The sequence below is a fragment of the Eptesicus fuscus genome, chromosome 6, assembly GCF_027574615.1.
Source record: "Eptesicus fuscus isolate TK198812 chromosome 6, DD_ASM_mEF_20220401, whole genome shotgun sequence".
Classification (NCBI taxonomy): domain Eukaryota; kingdom Metazoa; phylum Chordata; class Mammalia; order Chiroptera; family Vespertilionidae; genus Eptesicus; species Eptesicus fuscus.
This window is the reverse complement of record NC_072478.1, coordinates 79,056,706-79,080,435: the sequence shown is the minus strand read 5'-3', so window position 1 is coordinate 79,080,435 and position 23,730 is coordinate 79,056,706. Positions and strand designations below refer to the sequence as shown.

General features: G+C 57.6%; 1 protein-coding gene across 3 annotated transcripts in view; it reads right to left on the bottom strand.

The window, feature by feature from the left end:
- CXXC5 (CXXC finger protein 5) overlaps window positions 1–20,817 on the bottom strand; it is a 33,812-nt gene extending 12,995 nt beyond the window's left edge. For 2 of the 3 annotated variants that reach the window (XM_054717930.1, XM_008141561.3), the window contains exon 1: window positions 20,564–20,817. The gene's annotated coding sequence lies outside the window, so the exon portion shown is untranslated. Of the gene's footprint in view, window positions 1–20,400; window positions 20,472–20,563 lie in introns of those variants that run through there. The other variant, XM_008141568.3, reaches the window with a different exon arrangement.
- Window positions 20,818–23,730: the final 2,913 nt, after the last annotated feature.

Genomic DNA, 23,730 nt, shown 5'->3' with positions numbered 1-23,730 from the left:
GGAGGTGGATTAGCAATTCCGAGCACTGGCTGCATAATTAAAAAATCATTACGGGCAGGCGGGCAGAGCCCAGCTCATGCTCAGAGCGGGCGGGGACACTGCCATGGCGCTCCCCCTCCCACCGCTTCCCCGAGGAAAAATCCCACCTGCTAATATAATTATGGAAAAACACAAGCACAGAAATTCGGTTTCAGCAAACAACGTGCCTGAGTGCCCAGGGCCTGCCTGGCCCTCAGCACAGAGAGCAGGCTGGCCACGGGTGCCCGGAGCTCTTGGCAGGGAGGCAGGCCCTGTTGGGTCCTCATCCAGCCCCTGACCTCACCTCCTCAGCAGCCCCCGAGAGAGGGGAGTGGGGGGCAAATAAAACCTAGCTCCTCGAATGCCAAACCCAGAAGAAAACGAGTCAGCCCTCATCGTTTGCAAACGGGGAAACGGAGGCTGAGGAACCTGGGTACGTCACCTTGTTGGTGGCAAAGCTGAGGGGAAGAGCTGGATCCCGCCCCTCCCCCTGTGTCCCCCCAGATCCCATCGGATCAGCGTTATCCCAGCCCCCTCTGCTCTCCCTGGGATGAGCATCTCTCCCCCCGGGGGACGGAATGGGACCGTCCAAGCCATGTACCCCAGCACTCCGCAGAGCCCACACAAACCGGCACCCCACAGTGGGGCGCAGGGAGCCCCAGCCTCCCTAGTTCAGGAGCAGGGAGTCCTGGGCTTGTCTGGGTTAAGCTAGGCGAGCAGAGCTGGCTCCCGCCCGAGAAGCGCGGCCAGCTCTGGGTCACAGACCCCAGAACGGCAGGAACAGCCGCCATCACCTCGGGCCTGGCGGGCGGCGCGGGGAGGGGGGCGGCCCTAATTAGCCGGCCTGGGACCGGGCGGCGGGCGCCGGGGCGGCAGACGCAGCAGCCGCCGCCGCCGGAGCCGGAGCCGGAGCCGGAGCCGGAGCCGCGCAGGCACGTCCGCGGCCGGCCGGGAGGCGGCGGGAGCCCTGGCGCCCTGGGACGCGGTGGGGCAGGCGGCCTGGGAAGGCCGGGCCAAGGAGATTCCGCACCGGGCGGGCCGGCCTCCCCTCATTCCTGGGTGCCACCAGGCACAGCAATTAGAGGCTTTCAAAGTTTGTCCTTAATTGGTTTCATTTTTGCCTCATAAATGATTCATGGCCCTGGAGGTCTGGGAGGCGGAGGGAGTGGCAGGGGAAATTTGGGGAGGCTTTTGCCCGGAGCCAGGCCCCCTACCTGAGGCTGGAGAGGGGGCACAGCCCAAGCCCAGTGGCTGTCAGGCTGCGGAAGCCTTGGGCAGGTGGGATCCTCCAGCAAAAATAAAAATCCAGGCCCTCTCCTTGGGGCACTGACTAATTAGAAACCAACTTCTCTGCAGACCAGAATTCTGCCCAGGCCCAGAGCCACGGCAGCTGCTAGGGCCCTGGGAGCATGAATAATAATGTGATGGTAAAAAAAAAAAAATAATAATAACAACAGTGTTAGTAATAATAACGATGGGGAACACTTAAGGAGTTCTTACTAAGTTCCAGGCATCCATTATTTATTTTAATCCCCTCCTTACCAAGCACGACCGCAGAGAGGTACCAGGATCCCCATTTTACAGATAAAGAAACAGAGGCTGGGAGAAATGAAGGCCCGACACCTGATGTCAAAAATCCCCTCCCTCCCTCAGCTCTCAGGAGCACAGGGCTCAAGGATGGACACCCAGGACACTGCCTGCCAGCTGATCAGGAGCTGCAGGCCCCAAAGGAGCCTGGGAAGTTCCTGAGGTCCACAGGAAGACCCCAGAGCCGTGGTCGGCAAACTGCGGCTCGCGAGCCACATGCGGCTCTTTGGCCCCTTGAGTGTGGCTCTTCCACAAAATACCACGGCCTGGGCGAGTTTATTTTGAAGAAGTGGCGTTAGAAGAAGTTTAAGTTTAAAAAACTTGGCTCTCAAAAGAAATTTCAGTCGTCGTACTGTTGATATTTGGCTCTGTTGACTAATGAGTTTGCCGACCACTGCCCCAGAGGAACCAGCAGCTCCACACCCATCTTGGCCAAGTTAGCTCTGCCCCTCAAAAAACTGTAACCTTAGCTGAGCAACATCCTCATGGGGCCATCTGCAAAACAGGAGCCCTATAACCCAAGTCCAGCACTAACTCTGTGCTGGGCATGGGATATAGAAAGATGCCATGGACCCCACCCTCAGGAAGCTCCCAGTCTAGGGGGAAAGTGGACAGACATACACAGGAGAAGGGTTAACAGTGTATGCAGAGAACCCCAAGTGTTCGGCCAATGGCCTAACGTACTGGAGTGGGTGCTGTTGCTGGTGCCAACGAGGGCATTTGGAGGAGGTGAGGTGGGCAGAGGAAGCTTCAAAGGATGCTCAGGAGTGGGTATGTCCCACTTAAACCCAAGACGAGAGGTCAATCCTTAAAGAAACCCAGAACTACAGACCACATCCAGGATATGGAATACAAAGTGCTCAGCTCAGCTTGCTGCTGATGGTCACTTTTATTCTGAACCACTGTGACAGGCAAGGCCTACACGGGGCGTGGGGAACGTCTGGCCCACAGGCTGTATAAGGCCCGTGAAATCGTTTGGCCTGGCCCCACCAAGGCATTAAAGGTGAGTTAATTAAATGTTTGACCAAGTACAGCAGGCTAATTTTTAAGTTGACAATTTTATATGGCACCAAACAAACCTGAGTGGATGCTGTATAGACGGACTCCCCCTAGAGGCCCCAGGACTCTGGGCTGTTAGCTCCCAAACCTGCTGGCCATCGCAGTCCCATTGGCTCCCTGCTCTCCCACTCAGCCCAGTGCCAAGGTCAGATGCTTCAAACAGTTATACCTCCCTGCACCTCAACAGAGCCTTCTGGGTGGTATACATGGCCATCCCTGTTTCTCAGATGAGGAAGATGAGGCTCAGGGAAGCTAAAGGACCTGCCGAAGGTCACACAACCTCTTGAAAGCCCAAATTCTTCACCTTGCTGGCCGCCTGCAGTCAGTATCTCTGACCTGTCCCTGGCCCAGCCACCTCTTGCCCCAGCCTTGACCCTCTCCTATCTGGATAAGACTGTACCAAGCCCACACTCCTCCAGGCACTCGAACTTAGTTGGGCTGTTGTAATGAGGGGACCTGGAAGTGGGGCCCCTGTATACTGAGGGAGCCCTAGGATATGGGGCCTCCTGCCTTAGCCTAGCTGGGTCATCCTAAAGATGGGGTGGGGTGGGGTGGGGTGGGGGGGAAGCCCCTACATGTACACAGAAATATCTGAGGGTGGGATGTGTGTGTGTGGGTGGGGGGAGGAAGGGAGGACACAATAGTTCAATGAGTGCCAGGGTGAAAAGGGTTGGTCATATTCTCTGGCCTTCTCCTTGGGAAAGAGAGTCAATTTCAAGGCTCCTGTCACGGACACTTGGGAGGGGCTGGACACTCAGATCACTGCCTTCCAGGTGGACCAGGGAGCATTCAGCCCTTTGGAAGAACCCCTACCCCATCCTGCTGGAGGATACAGCTGAATGACTTGAGCAAGTCACATCGTCTCTGAGCCTCAGTTGCTTCATCTGCACAATGGGCCCAACAATGTCTCTTGAGCCGTTTGGGAAAGACTTTCGGTACAGGTTCAGAGGGTTCCTTGAGAAAAGGGATCCGGAAGACCTGGACAGAACATCCGTGGTCCATGTCATGGGGGGCACTTGAGACAACAGGATCGGTGAACAGTGGAAGCTTGGCAATGGCTTGTTGAACATACAAACAAGGGGCTGGGTTCTCAGGATGCCAAGTTCATCTCAGCAGACTCAGTTGGCAAACCCTTTCCAGGTGCCCACGCTGGGTCACAACACTCGTCTGTGCTTTCCCCCTCGCTGTGCATCTGCTGCCTGTCCCGGGCTGCCCAGCCAGGTCACTGGGGCCCCCTCCCAGCCTGCCCAGGAAGCTGCATGTCCTGGGCGGGTCAGCACTCATGTCAGTAGGACTGGCTGGGTATGGAGACTGCCACCTCTGGAACTGTCAATTAATTAACTTTTTTGAATTAATTTCCCAAGCAAAATTCCATAATTACATCTGTCTCAGTCCAAGCTGGGCAGGCAAGAGGACCCCACAATGAGATAGAATGTAGGGTGAGGGGGTGACCATCCCAGTTCCAGGACCGGGTCAGAGAGGCACTGGGGGTTGGGTTTCATCAAAGCAGGGGGACTGCCCCATGTCCTTATGGATGCTGTCTGGAAGGGGACGGGGCTGAGAAGCCAGAGCCCCCCCCCCGCCCACTCTCTCAGCCAGGAGGTGGGGAGCTCAGGGAGACCCATGACTGTGCAGCTCTTCCTGCTGCCCCCATCCCTAACCCCATGCCCCCAAACCACAGTGGATCTTGGCAGGGACCAGAAGCAGCACAGGCACTGTGAGGCTGAGGAGGCCTCGGCTGCAGCGTTCTAATTTCCCAAAGGGGCTGAGATTAATTAGCTCACACACAGGCGCAGAGAGAGGGGAGAGTGGGAGCAGGGGAGGGCAGTGTCAGGCGAGGCGCTGGCGGACGCTCACCCCTGCCACCGCCCGCCCAGCAGGCAGTCAGGTGGCCTTGACAGCCTGGGTGCTCTGAAGGTCAGTGGCCGAGCTGGCTGAGCCAGCAGACGGGCACTGTCTCCTTCCCAGAATCCCTGGGACCAAGGCCGGGGGGACCGAAACCAGGACAGCCGCCATCCCGGTTACAATGTCACCACCATCAATCAAGTTTGTGCCAGGTGCAAAGAGGTGGGCATCACAGTCCATCCACGTCACAGATGAGGACGCTGAGGTTCAGAGCCGAGTGGGGCAGTGACTAGTCAGTCACCCAAGTTGCAGATGGTGGAAGGGAGACTCAAATCCAGGCTGGCCCAACTCTAGGGGCCACCCAGCTGCCCCTGGATGCTGTGCTCGCGAGCGGGAGCTGCAGGAGCCTGGAGACCTGGGGACCCCAGTGAAGGGCATGTGGGTGTGTCCTTCCTCAGAGAGTGCACAGGGCAGATGTAGAAACGGAGACCAGAAAGGGGAAGTGACTTGCCACATGGCGTAAGGCCCCAAACCCAGAGTCTGCTCCTCCATTTGAGGACAGCACCAACTTCCAGCAACATAAACTTGACTCAGTGACCTTTAGTGAGCCCCAACCCAGGGCCACAATGGTGCCTGGTTGTCTCTGGCTAACCAGCACACTGATCAGGAGTGGGTGTGGGGGTCACCGTGACTATCCCTGTGTACAAAAAGGAAGGTATTTTCATCTCAAGGGCACTCGGATCAACGACTCCCTGCAGGGCTCCCCAGAAGGGGAAAGGAGCCCCCAGGAAGGTGGGAGGTTGGGGGATGGGGACAGTGAGTGACCCTGATCAGGCCCCTAGGTGGCTCTCACAATGTCCCAGAATTTGTCTGCAAGATCACTCATGGCGCCGAAACCAGTTTGGCTCAGTGGATAGAGCATCGGCCTGCGGACTGAAGGGTCCAGGTTTCGATTCCGGTCAAGGGCATGTACCTTGGTTGTGGGCACATCCCCAGTGGGGGATGTGCAGGAGGCAGCTGATTGATGTTTCTCTCTCATCAATGTTTCTAACTTTCTATCCCTCTCCCTTCCTCTCTGTAAAAAATCAATAAAATAAAAAATAAAAAAAAATAAAATAAAATAAAAAAAAGATCACTCATGGCGGCAAACTTCTCCCGGGCGCATCCCTGGCTCACTACCCTACTCCCAGTGAACCACTTCTGAAGTCAAGGCCAACAGGGCTCACCCTTTCCAGGCCTAAGGGGTCAGCAGTCCAAAGCCCTTTGGTTCCAACCTGGGGAGTGCCAATAGCAGAGATCCCTAAGAGAGTCATGGACCTGGGCATAGGTGAAGAGGGGGCTGGCCCAACTGGGAACATCACTCACAGTGTGTGATCATCGGGAATGGGCGGGAGCCTCCGAAGGCACAGATGCAGCCATGAAGGGCCCACGGGGCTATGCAGTCAAGGTTCCTCTTCCACTCTGCAGGCTCCATCCTAGGGTCATCACCAGCCAGCGTGAGAGTCAAGGACAGCTTAAGCCAGGAGTGTTGGGGAACCTAGGTTGTGGCCCCAGTTCTGCCACTGTTTGCCTTTGAGTCTGAGCCAATCCCTTGTGCCTCAGTTTCCTTAGCCCCCAATAAATATTCTCCCCTCCCCAGCCTCTTACCTGCAAGAACATGGGGAGATGAGCATACAGGAGAGGTCTGAAGGCTAAAAGGAGGACAGCACTCAGCTGTCTAGGCTTACACTTCCTCTTCCCGCCCTGGTCCCTCAGCCCTGTCTGTTCCGTCAGCACTCCCATCTCCCACAGTCCCAGCAGCTCTTCCACACAGGCATGTGCCAAGCTCCTCACTACCCTGCAAAGGCCTCACCTGCCACCTGGAAGTCCCTATTTGAAACTAACATGTGGCCTTGCTATGTGTTGGGGGGTGTGGGACAGAGAAAGCCTTGGCTCTTTATGTTTCTTCATACTTTGAAGCCCCCAGGAACGATCAGACACCAAAGAAACCTAGGTCTCTCTGCCCTGGGTCCAACCCATTCCTATCCTTCCCCCTCCCTGTGGCCCAAAGGTCAGCCTCTTCTCTCCCACACCTCAGCATCCCCATCTGAGAAGGCTAAATCCAAGACATTCTAATTAAAGAGTCCATGTTGTGGGGTACCACTCCCAGGAAAATGCCAGCTTTAATGGAGCAGACGGGGGGGGGGGGGAAGGGCTAGGGATTCAGGTATGACATGATGAGAACCACACCCCACCATCTACTTCAGGTCTTGCAGCTTTGAGACAGAGATAAGGCTCATAGCCACTTTACAGGTGGCAAAAGCGAAGTCAGAGAGGTTAGCATGCTGGCCCACAGTTGCACAGCAGGCAGTGACCAAGCCTGTCCAACTCAAGTATCCATGGCTCCGGGGACATCCAGTCCCCCTGACTGGCCGCTGTCATTGTTTTCCTCAGGATACTTGGGCCTGGACCAGAAAGTGGAAGCCAGCCTGGGCTCCTTGACCCCTGTTGGGTTGTCTCAATCCAGTGGGCCCAGAATAACGTGTAATCTGGGCGTTGGGTGACTATGAAGCCATCCCCATTAAACTCAATTCTCTCATTTGAAAAATGGTACATTTTCGAGTAAATGAAAAATGGGTATGTCCCCAGTTCTGCCTAGTCCAGGGAAGGCAGGTCCCAGTCCCAGTGGGCAGCGGAAGCTTTAGAGGCATCCCTCCAAGCCAGCAGCCCAGCTCTGCAACCATTTTGCAGGCCAACAGACTAAGAACTGGGGGGAAATGATGAGGGGCTTGGAAATGAAGGGGACAGAGGAAAGTGGGTGCCAGGGTGAGCAGGGAGGGTGGGAAGACAAGATTCCTGGGGTGCAACCCATTAGATCAAAGGGGTCCCAATCTCTGGCATCCCCAAACTCCCAAAGACCCCACACCAAGTGGAAGGAGCAGCTGACCACTTGGCACTCCCGGAAAAAAAAAATTATCAGTTTTCCCTGGCTTTCCTTTTCTAGGCTGTCCTCCTCCTAGCTCCTCTGCATCCCTCCCCATCTACCCCAACCAGCTCTGCCATGGCCAGAGTGCCCCATCCTGGAGAGAGGGGTGGGTGTAACAGTTCCATGCCCGATACTTGCGCCTCCTCCTCAGAGAGGGCCGGCCGGTCTGGAAGACTGGGGAAAAGCGTCTTCCTTCTCACACCCACCTGACAGAACCCAGCTGCCTCTGCATGGCCGAGGGGCGAGCCTCCCTTCTGCGAGCCTGAACAGGGGGCATCTGGGTGAGAGGAGCCCAACCAGTTCGTGTGCGTGTGCCAGGCTCTGCTGTGTCAGTGCTCCTGATCCAACTCTGAGGCACCATCTGCGTGTGAGCTATGGCCTGAGGATGACGGCCTGAGCCTGTGACAGGATGGGGCAGACGCGCAACTGCCTTACGGAGCAGTGTGTGGGGTCCCCCGAGCGGCATGTCACACACATGTATGACTGTGTATGTCCATTTGCTGATATGCATGCCATTGTGTGTATGCACCCGAGGCCGGGGCTGTGAGTGTAACAGCGAGTGTGCTTCTGAAATGTCCAGGGCGAAGGTGATCAAGCCCATGGTATGTGTGTCAGTTGTGTGTGCAGGTCATGTGGAACTGTATGAGCTAAATGACTATGTTTGTCCAACGTGTGTGCCCCTGGGTGTGCCACATGGGGAGTGTGTGAGTGTGCTCTGCCTGCCAGGCTGAAGGGCCTCGTGGGGCTGCTGGGGATGGGGTGACTCACGTCTCCTGAGCTCATCCTGCCGCCTGCCCGCCCGCCCAGCTCACCCTGCTCTGCTGGGCTCATGGCCGCCAGCGCAAGACGCGGCAGGGAGGCTGGCTTGATAAATAACCTGCTGCTTCCCCAGGCCTCCGAGAAAGGGAGGCTGCATCACGGAGAGAAGGGGGAGGAGGTGGGGGAGGCAGCCCTGGCCCCCCAGGCTCCGGCTGCCCTGGCCCCCACAGCCCAGGCTGCGGCTCCGGTTCCTGTTTCATCGAAACCTGAGCTGGGAAAAGCCTATCGGGTCATCTTGCCTGTCCCGCCGGCCGCCAGGCCCAGGCAAGCTGCCCCTCAGGGGACAAGCCCGCAGCCTGGCCACCGAGCCGGTGGGTGGGTGGGTGGGGGGAGGATATTTCTGTCCAGACTAAATGCAGCTCCAGGATTCTGTCTGCACCCCCCACCACCAACAGCTGCTCCCAGGGGCCCTATGGCTCTACAGGACTGACTAAATATAGCCCCCTCACCCCCAAGTTCACCTCTTCCCACTGGCTCCGCCCACAGGAGGATAGGAAGGCTGGGAGCCCACCGTGTGACCTTGGGCCGGTGTTTCGCCTCTCTGGGCTCTCAGCATTATTCAGCTCTAGGTACGGACCTGCCTAACAGGCACTCCTGGAAAGGAGACCACAAAGGCGACTAAATTGGGGTCTTTGTCCAGGGAGATAAGGGCTGTGGTCCCCTCTTCCAAAATGACTCCAATCTGCTTCAGCAAAATAATAACGGGGGGGGGGGGGAGCCCCTACCTCGCAGCCCAAGTACCTTTAGGCTTATAAACATGGCCCCCTCTACCCTGCCTGCTCCTCACCCAGGCTGGGCAATACCAGGTTCCTCCAATCTGCCCCAGCCAGACCCTGGCCAGGAAACAAGTTGTGCCAGGTATTTTTTTTTTTTTTGGGGGGGGGGGGGAGGGCGGGACTTGGGAGTATGACAGCTGCTGTTTCCTGGAGGCCACCATCGGGCATAACCCGGATTCCTGCCTGGCTCCACACTCCACCAGACAGCCTCTCCCAGGATCAGGCCCTTAACAGGGCACTCCCTTCCCCAATGTCAGCTCTGTCACCAGACCCCAGCCAGGGTCACAGTCCCACTCCCCTCGCTGTACTGCTGCAGGAAGAAAGAAGCTGCTGGATATACCTTCTGGTCTGGACTGGGAGAACGGGGGTCTCCGCAGGGCTCAACAGGCGGGGGAGGCAGCCCCAGCTTCCCACCTCCCGCCTGCCTGCCCACCCGGCTGCTTCCCCCAGTCCCACACGCACCAAATTCCCCACATGCCTGTCTGTCTCTGACAGCTCGAGCAAATACTTGGCTGCGCGGGCACCCGCTGTTCTGAGCCCGCTGTGCCTCCTCCCCTGCCTTCCCCAGGGGGGCTCTGCAGACGCAGCCAGGGATGGGAGGGGGCCAGAGCCAAGAAGCTTGGTGGGCAGTGGGGAGACGGAAGGCAGGAGGGACCCGTCTACATTCTGAGGCGCCAACCCCCCACCCCCAGGCCTGGGGGACCGGGAGACCTGGAAGGCCACTAGAGCCAGCCCTGGCTGGGAGGCAGCTGCCAACGCCCCCACTGCCCCCCGGAACCTCCCAGGAGGACCTTCCGGACGCCTCCCACTCGCCTCGGCCGATGAAACAGCATCTGCCACCCCCGCTGCTGCAGCTCAGGACAGGGTAGGACAGGGTGGGGGGGCACGAGAGGCCCCTGGGGAAGGCTTTGAAATCTGGACTATGGCCCTGCCCCTCAGGGCAGCCCTGGCCCCCCACCAAAGGCCCAGCCTCAGAGCAGGGGGGAAAGGCAATGCATTCCAGCCCTCCCGCAGCATGAGGGGCACACCCGCCCAGCTGCCGGGCCTGGCATGTCTTCACTGGGGACTGCCTGGGGGGCCTTATTTGCCCCCAGCTACCCTATTTCCTGCTTGCCTTGCCTCCTTCCCAGGAGACCAGCGGAGGAAACACTTCCTGAGATCCGCTGGGATTTCCCGATGGACACTGCCTGACTGGCCAGCTCCTCTATCCTCCCCCACCTCATTCCTTCTCCCAGAGCCACCCCTTCGGCCAAATCCCACTCCCACTCCATGTCTGCAGCCAAGGAGCTCCCCTCCCGCCCCTTGCCTCGACATGCCCCAGTGTCCACAGCACCCAGCACATATCCAGGCACAAAGCAGACCCTGCATGAATGACCTCATGGAATAAGAGCCTCCATTTTAGAGACGGCTATACTAAGGTCAGGAGATAGCCTGGAAAGCTAGCCCTCCCATTCACTGCTCTTCTTCCTGAAGGAGAGAGACTCTAACTGCAGGTCCCTTCTCTATCCGTGTACCCCACACCAACACTTTCTGCCCCAGGAACCAATTCAGCCCTCCCAAGCTACTGCAGGCATTAGGGTGACTCCAAGAAGGATAGCTCTGTGCTTTGGGCCCAAATGTCCAGCTGGCTAGTCTGGTCTACTCTCCCACAAAAGAATTCCAACTGTACGGTCTTTGTGAAGCTAGACTATAGGGTAGTCTCCTCTCCCATTGCACAGATGGGGCTGCTGAGGCCCCCAGGGGAGGGGGGAGCTGCAGACAGCCATGAATCAGAGGGGGAGCTGGGAAGCTGCCCGGCCCTGCCGGCTGTCGCTGGAAGCAACAGCCTACATTTCCTCCTCACACCGGTGTCGTGGGAAGTGTGGGCGGCAGGTAGGCGGGTACCACCAAGAGGACCCCCCACTGTGCTTGCAGGTCAGCCACATCCCCTTACTGGCCTCACTGGGCCCCCACAACCCACTCCCCACACTGGACAGATCTCCAAAGAGCAGCAGGCCAACGACAGAACTGGATTTCCTGCCTCAGGTGTGTACTCATGTCACCTGAGGGCACCACAGGGAAGCCCCTCCCTTCAGATCCTCAATGTCCCCCGGCATCAAACAAGACCGGAACATCACCATTCATGCTTTCCTCCAGCAGTAAAACCCATGCCTCTGTGATTCTAGAATCCCACCAGAACAGGAATTCCTCTGCTCCAAGTGTTCCATGATTCTAGATTCCTGTGACTAAAAACTCCAGGCCACCAAAATCTGACACTCGAAGGAACAGAGATGGCCAAGCCCACTACCACCTCCTGCTGTGGGTCCAGCTAATCAATTCCCTATCTAGCTTTGGGTGAGGTGAGAGACTGGATCTCTCCCATCACGGGCAACAGGAACTGGACCTAAGGCTGCGGGGAGAGGGCCTGTGGGTAATAGCTGGTCTAGTCCTGGAGAACAGACCAGGGCACACACGGCCACTGACACTGCAGGTGTCAGGAAGCCCAGCCCTCGTCAGAGCAAGAGTGGGTAACTAGAGGTTTGTGAGCTGCACCCCCACCCTGCAGCTTAGAGGGAGGACAGGCGTCAGGTCAGGGCTGGTCTCTGCTTCTCAGGTTCCAAGCCAAGCTCCACGCTTCATCTTCCTGTCTTCACCACCCACGACTTCCTCCTTCCCACCAGTCCCCTCACCTCTCAGGCTCCCAGGCTAGCCCCAACTCAGGCCAGCACGCAGCCCCAGGGCAAAGGCTCCCAGGCCCATCGACAGAAAAACAGGTCCAGGGAGATGTGACCTGCCCCAAGTGCTCAGCCCCAGCATCCGACTGGTCGCTGGCCACATCTCTCGGCCCTATCCCTGCCTCATTCCCCGGGGTTCTCTGCAGGACCAGTGGTTCTCTACATACCAGTTTGATCATAAGCACACCTCCTATCCCAGGGTCCCTTGAGAGCACTCATTCCCACAACGAATCATCGGGTCACTCATTAATTCATTCTTTCATTCACCTAGCTGGTCAATCAGCTCATTTCCCCACCACATGCCAGGACCCTTGACAGGGGTGTGGGGACCTCAAGAAGGAAAGAGTAAAGCCTGAAGTCAGCAAGTATTCAGGGAATCCCTGCTGTGTGCCAGGCAGTGTGGAAGTTGTAGGAAAAAACATATGCAGACCACCCCTGGCTGTCATGGTGTTCACAGCCAGGCAAGGGCTCTGCTAGGACCTAATTCCACTTGTCAGTGGCATGTCCTGGGGCAAGTCACAAACTCTCCAGCCTCAGTGTCCCCATCGGTACGTGGGGATGCCAACAGCACCCAACTCAATGGGCTACTCGTGAGGATTAGAGGAAGTGAAGACTAGAAACACAGTGCCAGTTAGCCCTTGTCATTACCATTGTAACAACTTCTTATTATTGTAATAATTGGGGGGACAGCAATTGATTAGAGCCACAGCTAGAGCTCTTCAAACACTTAGCTAGTGCCAGGCATGGGAGAATGGGAAGGAATCACTGCCACATCCCACTGCAAGGCTGGCAAGGAGCAGGCTCAAAGGATCCCACAAGCATCTGATGGATGAGGGAGTCAATGACAGGAGGCAGGGCCCTGTCTCCAAGGAAGGTACAATCCAGCATATGTCCATGCATGTTGCACATATACGTGCACACACTTAGATGTGCACATGTTTGTGCGTGTGAGGGACCTGGGAGTTCCAGCAGAGGGCAAATTATGTGGCAGTGGGGCAGCAGTACAGGGAACACAGCTGCTCACACCAGGTAAGGTTTCCCCTCCACCCCACCCCACCCCACCCCACCCCTGCCAGTGATCAGGGGATGTGGCAAGAGCAAGGACCAGGCCCGGTGGGGAGAGGCCTGGAAAGATGCTTTACATAGTTCTGGCCACCAGATTACAGGCCTAGGCTGGGCCCTGGGTGGGGGTTGGGGAAGGCACTTCCAGGTGCTGGCCCACACGGATCAGGCTCTAGAGCCCACACTTTATGCCTGCACTGGCACCACGTAAGAGTGTTCCTGCTGGTAGGCCTGGCAAGTCCTAAGAGGTCAGAGGAGGTCAGAGGAAAGGGAGGGAACAGTGGGCCCAAGGGCCATGTGGGGTCTGCTAGACAGGGAGGGTGGGTACCGGGCTCCCCTGGGGCCACCAGGCAGGCCTGGCTCTGCCCTGCTGGGGCCAGCAGCTGGAGGGGAGTAAATATAGCGCGGGGCGTCCCGGCCACATTCCTGGGAGGCCAGGACGGCCAGCCTGCCCGCTGCTCCAGGCAGAACACAGCAGCCAGGGCCCAGAACTGCCACTGCCCTCTTCCCAAACAAACAGAAAAATAAATAAAACCAGCTCTCACGGCCAGCACGGCTGGGGGGGAGGGGGGGTGAGAGGGGGCAGGAAGGGGTGGACCCAGGAGAGGGGAGGCAGGCAGGCAGGCAGACCAGTTGCTGAGGTTTCTGTTCCGCTGGGAAAGAGGAGGCCAACAAAAGAGGAAAATGGAGAAAGAGGGCAGAGATGGTCAGAAGGGGCGAGGAGGAGTATGAGAGATGGAGGGTGTGACGAGTAGAGGTGTCCGTGAGGCAGGTCGGGAGGGACAGGGAAGGTGTCAGGGCCAGTTGAGAGAAGGCAGAGGCAGCCTCTGGTCAGTAACTCAGCCGTTCAGCGACAGGCAGACAAAGGGGCCTGTGGGCTGGGGCAGGGGGCCGGCTCCGTGGGCCATGAAATATTAAAGAGCCTAGGCCAATGAGTGACAGAGGTCAGAGAAATCAGGAGACCTGCCAGAGAAAACGGGGACCCCCAGCCCCCACCACCTGTCCCTCTCCACCACCTCCAGCAGAGCCAGTCTCCCCAGCTTTCCTCCTGCTGTGGCTCCTTTCAGTCTTTCCACCCTTAGAGGACGGGCTGAGGGTGGGAGGGGCCGTGGGGATTAGTGATGGCCGGGGACCTTTGCAGTTCCCTCTTCCCTCGGGCTGATCTGTGCTCAGGCGGCCTTCTAGAGCTGCCAGCCACCCTAGCAAGGCCAGGAGGCCTGTCAGCACAGCCACCGCCACGGTGCCTCCTGGGGGAGGAAGGGGTAGACTCCCAGCTTCTCCGTTACGAAAAAAATCAGCCAAGCTACCGCTTTCCACAGAGACCAGCGGGGAGGGAAGGCCATGCCTCAAAGCTCAGCTAAGCCAGCGAGCAAGCCAGCAGGTCATCCCTTAGCCCTCCCCCCCCCCCCACGCCCCATTACCAGCCTCATGACCTTGGTCAGTCCCCTCGTCCTTGAGCCTGTGTCTTCACCAGCCCCACCCAACCCAGGCATGGTGAGTGGAAAGAAGGTAAGTAATATGTTGAAAACCTGCTGGGGCACCTGGGACCAAGCACCTGCAGGTAGACAATCCTCCCAAGCCTCTGTGAGGTCAAGCCTATCCTCAGGCCCATTTTACAGATGGGAAAAGAAACTCCGACAGGCAGAGGGATTCGCCCAAAGTCACACACCTGATGATTAACATAATGGAAACCAGCCGATACCGGTTTGGCTCAGTGGATGGAGCGTCGGCCTGCGGACTCAAGGGTCCCAGGTTCGATCCCGGTCAAGGGCATGTACCTTGGTTGTGGGCACATCCCCAGTAGGGAGTGTGCAAGAGGCAGCTGATCGATGTTTCTCTCTCATCGATGTTTCTAACTCTCTATCCCTCTCTCTTCCTCTCTGTAAAAAATCAATAAAAAAAAATAAAAAAAACATAATGGAAACCAAAAGACTAAACGTGAGCCTCGTGTTTGTTTTCTTCCTTTTCACTGGGGGATATGAAGTCCTCTTCTCCATAAAAGCCAACTTCAACTGAATGCTGACTGTGGGTTAGCCACTGGCGCTAGGCACTGCACCATCATCTCTGTGCCCATTTGAAAATGGTCTTGTGGATCAGGCACTCTTATTATCCCGTATCAGGGATGAGGAATCTGATGATCACAGAACACAAGATCATACAGGGATGAGGAATCTGATGATCACAGAACACAAGATCATACAGGGATAAGGAGTCTGATGATCACAGAACACAAGATCATACATGGCCAGGATTTGAAACTAGGTCCGACTCCAGAGCCAGAGCTCAAACACACTTGACTGGGTGAGGAGGGCTCAGTAGAGGGGAGGGAGCTCAGTGATCCTGTTGGCCCCCATAATGGACACAAAAAAGTAAAAAACAGCCGAAACCGGTTTGGCTCAGTGGATAGAGCGTCGGCCTGCGGACTGAAAGGTCCCAGGTTCGATTCCGGTCAAGGGCATGTACCTTGGTGGCGGGCACATCCCCAGGAGGGGGTGTGCAGGAGGCTGCTGATGGATGTTTCTCTCTCATCGATGTTTCTAGCTCTCTATGTAAAATTTCAATAAAATACATTTAAAAAAAAAAAAAAAAGTAAAAAACAAGGTCATAACCCCTGTGCTAGGGGAATGGCCAGCAACTGCTCTGGGAACAAGAGATGGGCAGAGCCTGTGGAGGCCGGAGGTGAGGGCACCGCCTAGGGGCCTGGCCAGAGTGATTTGCCTGGTCCACCCACAGCCTGTGTAGCAGGTAACGCAAGCCCCCTCTCCAAGCATCGGGGATACTGAGGCTAGTCCAAAAAGGACCATCAGAACCTGTCCTGTTGATCCCCAAGATTCCAACATGCACCCCAGGGCTAGTGTGCCAGGAACTAATCTTACCCCCACCCAAGAGCCCTTAGTGCTAGCGGAAGGGGGGCAGGATCCCCTCCTTCCCTTCTAGGCCCTCCAAGCCCAGAGGGAGGCCAGCATCAGAGGCAGGAAATGAAGAAGAATTTGCGATCTAATTGAGCTGGCGGGGGATTAGGCGGCAGAATGCAATTACAGGGGCTGGAGCAGGGCCAGGGGCACTGACACCCTGAGATGTGGCCTGGCCCAGGTGACTGGGCTTAGCCAGTCTCTGGCCAGGGACACCCTACTGGGAGGGTTGCAGAAGACAGGTAGGAAAGGATTTGGAGCCAGAAGGTTCCTCAGCACACAGAGGACAGCTCCATTTAACACCCAAGAGCCCTGTGGACTCTCACATAGGGAGCAGGCAGATAGGAACACATGCTCTCACAGGCTCTGTTCATGTGTGTACACATATGTGTTCATATTCCCAGGAAAGCCCCACATATGTTCACTTGTATAGAGACAGAGTCACAACCAGCAGGCACAGAACTCTGGCCCTTTGCTGCCACTGGCTCCAAAGGGGTGGGGGTGTGGGGGACTAAAAAAAAAAAAAAACCACCCATGACCTTAAAATCCTTTTATTCCTGTAATCACAGGCTGCCATTGACGTGGATACGTGCTGTCACCCCGGCCCCAGCCTGTCTCCCTCCACGGCTTCCAAAACTCCCAGCAGGCAGGCGGACGGGGAAGCTGCCCAATTACTGCCAGGGAGGGCAGGGGAAAGAAAGGACCTGGTGGGAGAGACTCAGAAAGACAGACTGGAAGACAGAGATACAGAAAGAGAAAGGAACACAGCCACCAGCCACCAAAAACAGACAGAGATTAAAGCCCTCACAGCCCAGGTATGCCAGGTTCATGTTCACACTTTCACAATTCACATACACCACTTTGGGAGCATCAGCCACTCCCAGATTTACAAGCATATACAAACACACAGATATACTCGAATCATAAATATACACTCTACGAAATTCCAAGCATACGTAACTCAGAACATACAAATTCCCAGATTCACAGGGACAAATAAATGCAATGCAGACACACACAACTCCTAGATCCCCAGATACACACGCTCAGACTACCACACCCCAAGGCAGACACACATTCACAGATCTACATGTCCTGAGTCATAAGCACACCGGCAGCCTAGATTCCCACAACCCAGGCCAACAGACTATACCCACACAGCCTCATCCAGCAGCTGACACTGGCTGACTGTAGGGAGCAGGTGGAATGGTTGGCGATTCCTGGGTCTTTGAGGGGGCCAGTCCTTTCTCAGTGCCTGCAGCCTGGGAGGTGGGCTCAGAGTTGGGGGGAATTAAGAGGGAAGTAAGAGAAAGCAAGAAAAAAAAAAACTTGAGTGGGATATTCTTGTTGGGCAGTAGTGCGTGAGTAACAGGGGAGGCTTTTTGTGGTCTGGTGAGTTCCAGCTATGAGTGAGAGTTTAACTATTAATACACTTAATCAAGGACACTTCACACACACACACACACACACACACACACACACACACACACACACAGAGGCTAGAAGCCAGAATGGGACCAGGTGATGAGGATAAGCGGGAGAGCCCAGGGAGGAATAAAAAGGAAAAGCCCCAATCAGGACTTGAGGAGGTGGGGAAAGAGGGTGGAGCTTCCACCCTGGGCCTGCCTCCGGAGCAGGGGTGGAGTCAGTGATTCATTTCTGCACCCCCCAGAAGGGTGGGGCTTGACACAAAGTAGGTGCTGGATAAACACACACTGGGCCAGTGAATGAATAAGTGAATTATATAGAGCGAACAGGCAATAATAACAGTAACAACAATAACTGAACCCCACCCCATCCTTGGCCAGGCCTGGGGAGTTCTGGCATCAGGGTCATCCCTCCAGACAGGGGCTCAGGAAGCCTGCCTAGGTCTGGCTCATCAGGATCCTCTCCCTTCTTCCACCTTATCCAGCACCCTGGAAAGTCAGCTGGCCTCAGCCAAGCCCACAATCCTCCCTCCCAAGGAGAACCCCACCTCTATTCCCCACTCCCTTAAATAACTAGGTGGGATCCTAATGAAGGTGGGGTATTTAGTTCCCAAAGACTTGGTTCTTCCTACAGATGCCATTCTGCCCACCCCACCCCCACACTCCTATGAGCCTCAGTTCCACACTTGTTAAATGGGTAGAAGGCATGCTAAAAGCTGGAAAGAGGCAGCAAGAGTTGGGGGGTCACAGTGGGAGCCCACAGAACATAGGCCTGCACTGGCTTGGGCCCTGGATGCAGAATCCTCCCCTCCCCTTCCCCCATCCAGCCCAGCCCAGCCCAGCCCAGCCCAGCCCAGCCGGGTGGACATTCCAGGCCTCACGTGATAAAGACGAGGCCGCTGGCCCACGGGTAAGTCAACAGGCTCTGTCGGGGGAGATAGGAGGCCTGGGCCAGGGTCACCTGCTGAGCCGAGAAAACAGCCGGGCCCAAACACACACACATAAATAAGGCGCCAACGGACAGCCAGCCAGCCAGCCAAGGGTCTGCCTTCTGCAGAGGAACCTTGAAAAAGGAGGTGGCACGGGGGAGGGAGGTGCAAGGCTGGCTAGGGGCTTCCCCGGGAGAGCTTCAGCATCTGCCAGAATTGGGGGTTACGGGGGCTTTTACCAAGATCTCCAGAGACCAAACTCCCTAAGCAGTTCCCACCCCTGCTCAGGGCAAAAATCACCCCCTCTCCCTCCTCCCCAAGGAGAGAGAACAATTTCCGTTCTGGGAGGGGGGGTGACAGCTGCAGAGCGGGCCACTAACCCCCCTCGGCCCCCCTCCCCCAGTCTTGCTTGAGTCTCATCCAGAGAAACTGCTAAATCAACACAACGCGGTAGTAGGTACCGCCGGCCTCGGTCTCTCCGCAGCGATCTCAAAAGGGGGTTTGGGAGATTTCAGGTCCCAGTTTCTGGGTTTCCCACTGCGGGTCGGGGTCTTTGGAGAGGGGGTCAGGACCAGCTGAGGCCAGCACACCCCCTTAAAACGTCTAATTTAAATGCTCCTCAGTTGCACGAAGGACACCCCCCCCCCCCGCCGCCCCCGCGGGCCGGGGCAGCTGAGGTGGCGCCGGGCTTTCAAACAGCGCTCCAAACCAGCCCGCAACGACCGCGCACGCAGCCCCCGCCAGGCGGCCCCAGCGGAAAACTTGAAAGGGACTCCGCCGGCCGCCCTGGGGCAGCTCGGGCGGGGGCGAGGGCTGAACCGTCACACACGCCCCCCTCCCCAGCGCTTCCTGCGCAAAGGCGGAGAGGGAAGGCAGGGCGGGCTACAGGACTGAGCAGCACCCGCGGCGCGGGGAAAGGCGGGGGTCAAGAGGCGGGTTCGCCGGGGTCCCCTGCAGCCCCCCCATCCGAAGACGCAACTCTCAGACCACCCAGCGTCCAGGGGCAAAGTAGGGCGCGGCTGCCAACCCCACAGACCCCCATCGCAAGAGACAAGGGAGAGAGGATCTTCCCGAATGAGTATCTACAGTACGCCCCCCCCCCCCAAATCTGCCGGTGCCTCCTTGAAGATCATGACACGAACCCAACTCTGCGCACCCCTTCCGATTCCTGAGGGGAGGGGGGGGGGGAAGCAAACAACAAAATGCGATCTTGCTCACACATCGGGCGCTTCAGCTCTTCTGACAGGTTCCGGAGGCGGCCCCCCCATTTAAAAACTGGGGTCACTCACTTTCTGTCGATCCTACAAATAAACAAAGCCAGGCGCACCCCGCACTCCCCTCCGGAAAGCAGCCCATTCCAGGCTAGGACAACTTCCCCCGGCAAGAAAATTAACACATTCTTAACGCAGCCCCCCCCCCCCGCCCCGCTCCGCTCAGGGGAACCCAAGGGGAGGGTGATTCGGGGCCGAACTTCTGGAGTAAATGTGGGGCCAGAACCGCGAGGCGGGAGCCTGGGACACCCGCCTCCCACAGCTCCGCAGGGAGAGGAACACCCCCATTCTCTCTCCCTGGCTTTGCGCGCTGCTTGGCCACGCGGGGCTCGGGAGACAGCCTGAAAGACACCACCACCACCACCCCCCCCACCGCCCCCCCCCCCCCCCAGGCTGGAGAGGAAGGGAGTGAGGCCGCGGGGCGCGGTGAAGGGGGGGCGTGATACACTGACGGGAAAAAAAGGTCAAACTTGATCAGCCCGCCAGGCACCCTGAGGGCAGCGGGGAAGAGCCGGAGGGGGAAATGTGGCCGCCGCCCGCTCCAAGTGGAGGGGGAGACTCAGCCACGCGTGGTCCAGGGCAGTCACCGTCGCCCCCAAAACACAGGGCTAAGAGTGGGGTCAGATGGGGGAGTGCGCGCCAGGGATCGCCAATCAGCCGCCCCCGCAGGCGGAGCGCCCGCCCAACACCGGGAGGTGAGGACCCCGGGTCCCGCCACCTCAACGCCCTCCAGCTGGAGTACTCGGGGAGAGGACGGTACCCCCGCAGGGAGAGCCCCAGCCCCGATCCAGGGCGCCCAACCCGCAGTCCCGACCCTAAAACCCCTCTTTTTGTCTGAACTCAGTGATCTGCGACCGCGCCAACTGCGGCTAGGGGAAGCTTGGGTACAGCGGCGGCCACCGAGCGATCACAGGCGCTAGGGTTCCCAGCCTCTGGGGCTCCGGGACTTAGGCTGCAGGCGTCCCCCACCCCTCCCCAACACGGACCCCTCCTTCCCTGTCCCTGGCTCTCCGCACCTGAACTTCGGGGGAGCCCGCGCCGCCAAACTTTCCGCCGACTTGCAGCGAACTCCGGCCCTGGCCGCGCACCGGGCCCCGGGGGAGGAGAGGGAGGTAGGCGGGGAAGGGGAGGGGGCCGGCCTCTGGGGGGGTCGGGGGAGGGCCGTGGCTCGACACCTACCGGCTCTCAGAGTCGTCCAAGCCGCCACCGCCGCTGCCGCCGCGAGGACGAGGGGGAGGGGCGGGGCGGGGAGCAGCGCTCCGCTCTGGGCACCGCCGCCGCGGTGCGCTCCTCTCCAGCCCCGTCGTCCGCCGTGCCCGGGTCCGGAGCCGGAGTCACGCCGCCTAGGCTGGCCCGAGGCGGGGAGGGGGGGGAGCCTGCAGCACCTGCCCCTCCTCCCCCTCCCCGCGGCCCAAATTAAAAAACAACAAAAAGCAACTAATCACCCCCAAGCAGAGCGCGCCGCGGCGGGCGGAGGGCGAAGCGTGAGGCGCCCGGACTCAGCAGGCGGCGCGCATGGCCGGACTCGGGCTGGCCTGGGCTGGGACGCGGGGCCCGGCTTCGGGGGCAAGGTTCGGCCGCTCTTCTCGCTAGGCTCGGGCGCCTGCTCTCGCTGCCGCCGTCGCCTCTGCTGCCGCCAGTGCCGCCGCCTCTACATCCCCGCTCAGGCTCCGCCGCCTCTGCCGCCGCCGCCGCCGCCGCCGCGCGCCCGCCCGGGCAGGAGCTCTGAACGCTGCCCGGGGGCTGCCGGCAAAACCCGGACCGGACTCGCTGCTCCTCCCCCCCCCCAACCCCACCCCCGCTACCTCCGCTCCCCTCCCTCCTCCCTCCGCCTCCCTCCCAGCGCAGCACCGGCCACTTAGACGCCGCAGGCTCTGAGGCCCGAGCCGCAGCCGCGGCGCCTCCAGCTCCCCGCGCTCTGACGAATTGGCCCAGGCTCAGCTCCCCATCACGCCCTGTCTTCACCTCTTTCCCCACAACTTTACAAAAATAAGAGGACCTCCCCGTTTTATGAGGGGTGCATAGGCTTGGACACCCACCGTACTTTAAAATCTGCCGTCCCTCTGCCCCCTCTTCAGCCGTGCCCCTCAGATCAGATGCTTGTAGGTCCGGTACCTCCTAGCAGAAGTCTCTTGGAGCTAGACGCGGTTCAAAGACCCCACCTTTCCAGAGCGCTTTCTTGGACTGGGAGGGCTCTGGTTCCCAGGGAGGAAAAGGGCAGAGAGATTCCTGTTCCCATTTCACAGATGAAGAAACTGATCCAAGAAAAGACATTTTGCGTCCTATGCCGCCAGTGGCAGCCCGAAGCCCTGAGTCCTGGGGCTAAGGCACTCACATTGTGGTGCCCTGGAACCGTGGCCTACAAACTCCAAGGATAAAATAGTGCCTATCTGAAAACAGCGCGCAACAGACACTGATTGAAAGAGATGATAAAAACCCACCCGGTACAGATTTTAGTCCGGCACATCCATGCCGGGCTGATGATATGGCAGAAGTCCTTTTTTCGCCATCTCAGGGATCCATAGAGTAAAGCCCGGGCTGCTGTAATTCCAAACTGCAGATAATCCCAAAGTGAAAAATTTCTGTAATTCTGTGGAATTCGTGGGGGTGGGTTTGTGTTTCTTCTTTGAGGCAGAGAAAACACAGCCCCCAGACTCCAGACCCTGGGGGGATAGGGAGCAGAGCAGTTGGGGGAAGTCTGCCTTGAGTTAAACAGTTGCAACCCTAGATCAATTGGGGCCCAGATAACAGGGAGTTAACTCTGGTGACCCGGGTGCCTCCAGCCACAGGCCTCCCAGCCTGGCCTCTGTGAGAGAAGCCGTGGGAGAAGCCGTGGGAGAAGCGAAACCAGCTCCCACCTCGCTACTTCCTCTCCTCTGTGCAGCCTGCCTGTCTCCTAGGAGGCAGCGGAGGGCCTGGAGGCCGGTTGTTTAAGGGAGCAGACAACTGCCCACCCTCCAAGTCTAAATTTGGTGCTGGGACCTTGACTTACTTAGCCAGGAGGTAGGGGCGTGAGAGAGGTGTCAAAGGGCAGAGTTCACCTGGAATGTGTTTGCTGCCTCTCTACCCCTACTGGCCTCCTGCGCCATAAGGAGTGGTCCCTCCCCAAACATTGTGGACACTTCCTCCCTTCCTTCCACAAATTCCAAGTGTACTCTTAACTTTATTCAAGGAATGGTTCCCTAGGGGAGGTGTTTAGCCTTTCCTCTCCTCTCCAGCACCCTTCCTCAAAGTCAACCCAAGCAAACATACTGTGTGAGCAAAAGCAAGGTACTTGCTCTGGGAACACAGTTTTAAGAAAAGTGAACACCTCTTATCACCCCTAAACTACTTAAAGACACATTCTAGGTCCCACCCTGATGTCAGGTACCACGTTGGCACTGACCATACAAAGAAAAAGGAGGGAGGGTCCCAGATCTCCAAACACTTAGCCCACCTCCATCTACCTTTTCTGGGGAAGCTGAGGCACAGACTGTGAGGAGGCACCTGTTCCCCAAGAGTTAGCGGCAGGCCTCAGAGGATTAGGATCGAAGAAATGAAGCTCAGTCCTGCAGAGTTCCTGAAGCTAAGGGTCAGTGCAGAATCAGGTCTGCACACCTAAAAGAAGCTTCATGCTAGCATTCATGGGGGAGGGTGGATAGTGGCTTCCCCCTTAGGGAATTACTGTTATCCACTTTTTTACTGGAGACTTCTGCCCCCAATTCAGAAGAGCAAAGCCACGGGCCTCAGGCTGCAATCAAGATGAGCCAGGTGATTCCAAAGGTGACTTTCTCGGAGTAGGGGTTTTGGTGCACACCTGGCCCGGTTTAGAGGATGGATCTAGGAGTCTTCCCCTGCTCCTGGAAATTAAGAACCGGAAGGAGATCCAGACCCTCTCCTATCCAACCCAGGTAGGAAGCAGAGGGGAGAAGGGCAGAATTGTTGACATGGAAAATGCAACATGAACAGGAAATGTCATGTGCAAACCATCCACACAGAACTCTCCACCATCACAAATGACACAAGTGGGGGACAGTGCCCGTCTGGCCTTGGGGGCGATCATCCCCATTTTAGCCCCCTTCCATAGGATGTGAAGCCACCCTGATTCACTATTTCTGTCCTTCCTCCCTGCCTCCAAAGAGGAGTATTTAAGTTTCACATTGCTATTCAGTCCGTTTAGATTCAGGAAGCAAATTCCTTAAGTTTCCAGCACCTTTGGAGGAGAGAGCGGCCTGTCTTCTAGGAAGGAGTATGTTTAGCACAATGCTCTCTCGGGGCAGGGCATTGTGCTAAACAGCTAAGGTGCATTCTCTCATTTAAGCCTTACATCAGCCCCAGCAGTAGTATCATCCCCATTTTTCAGATGA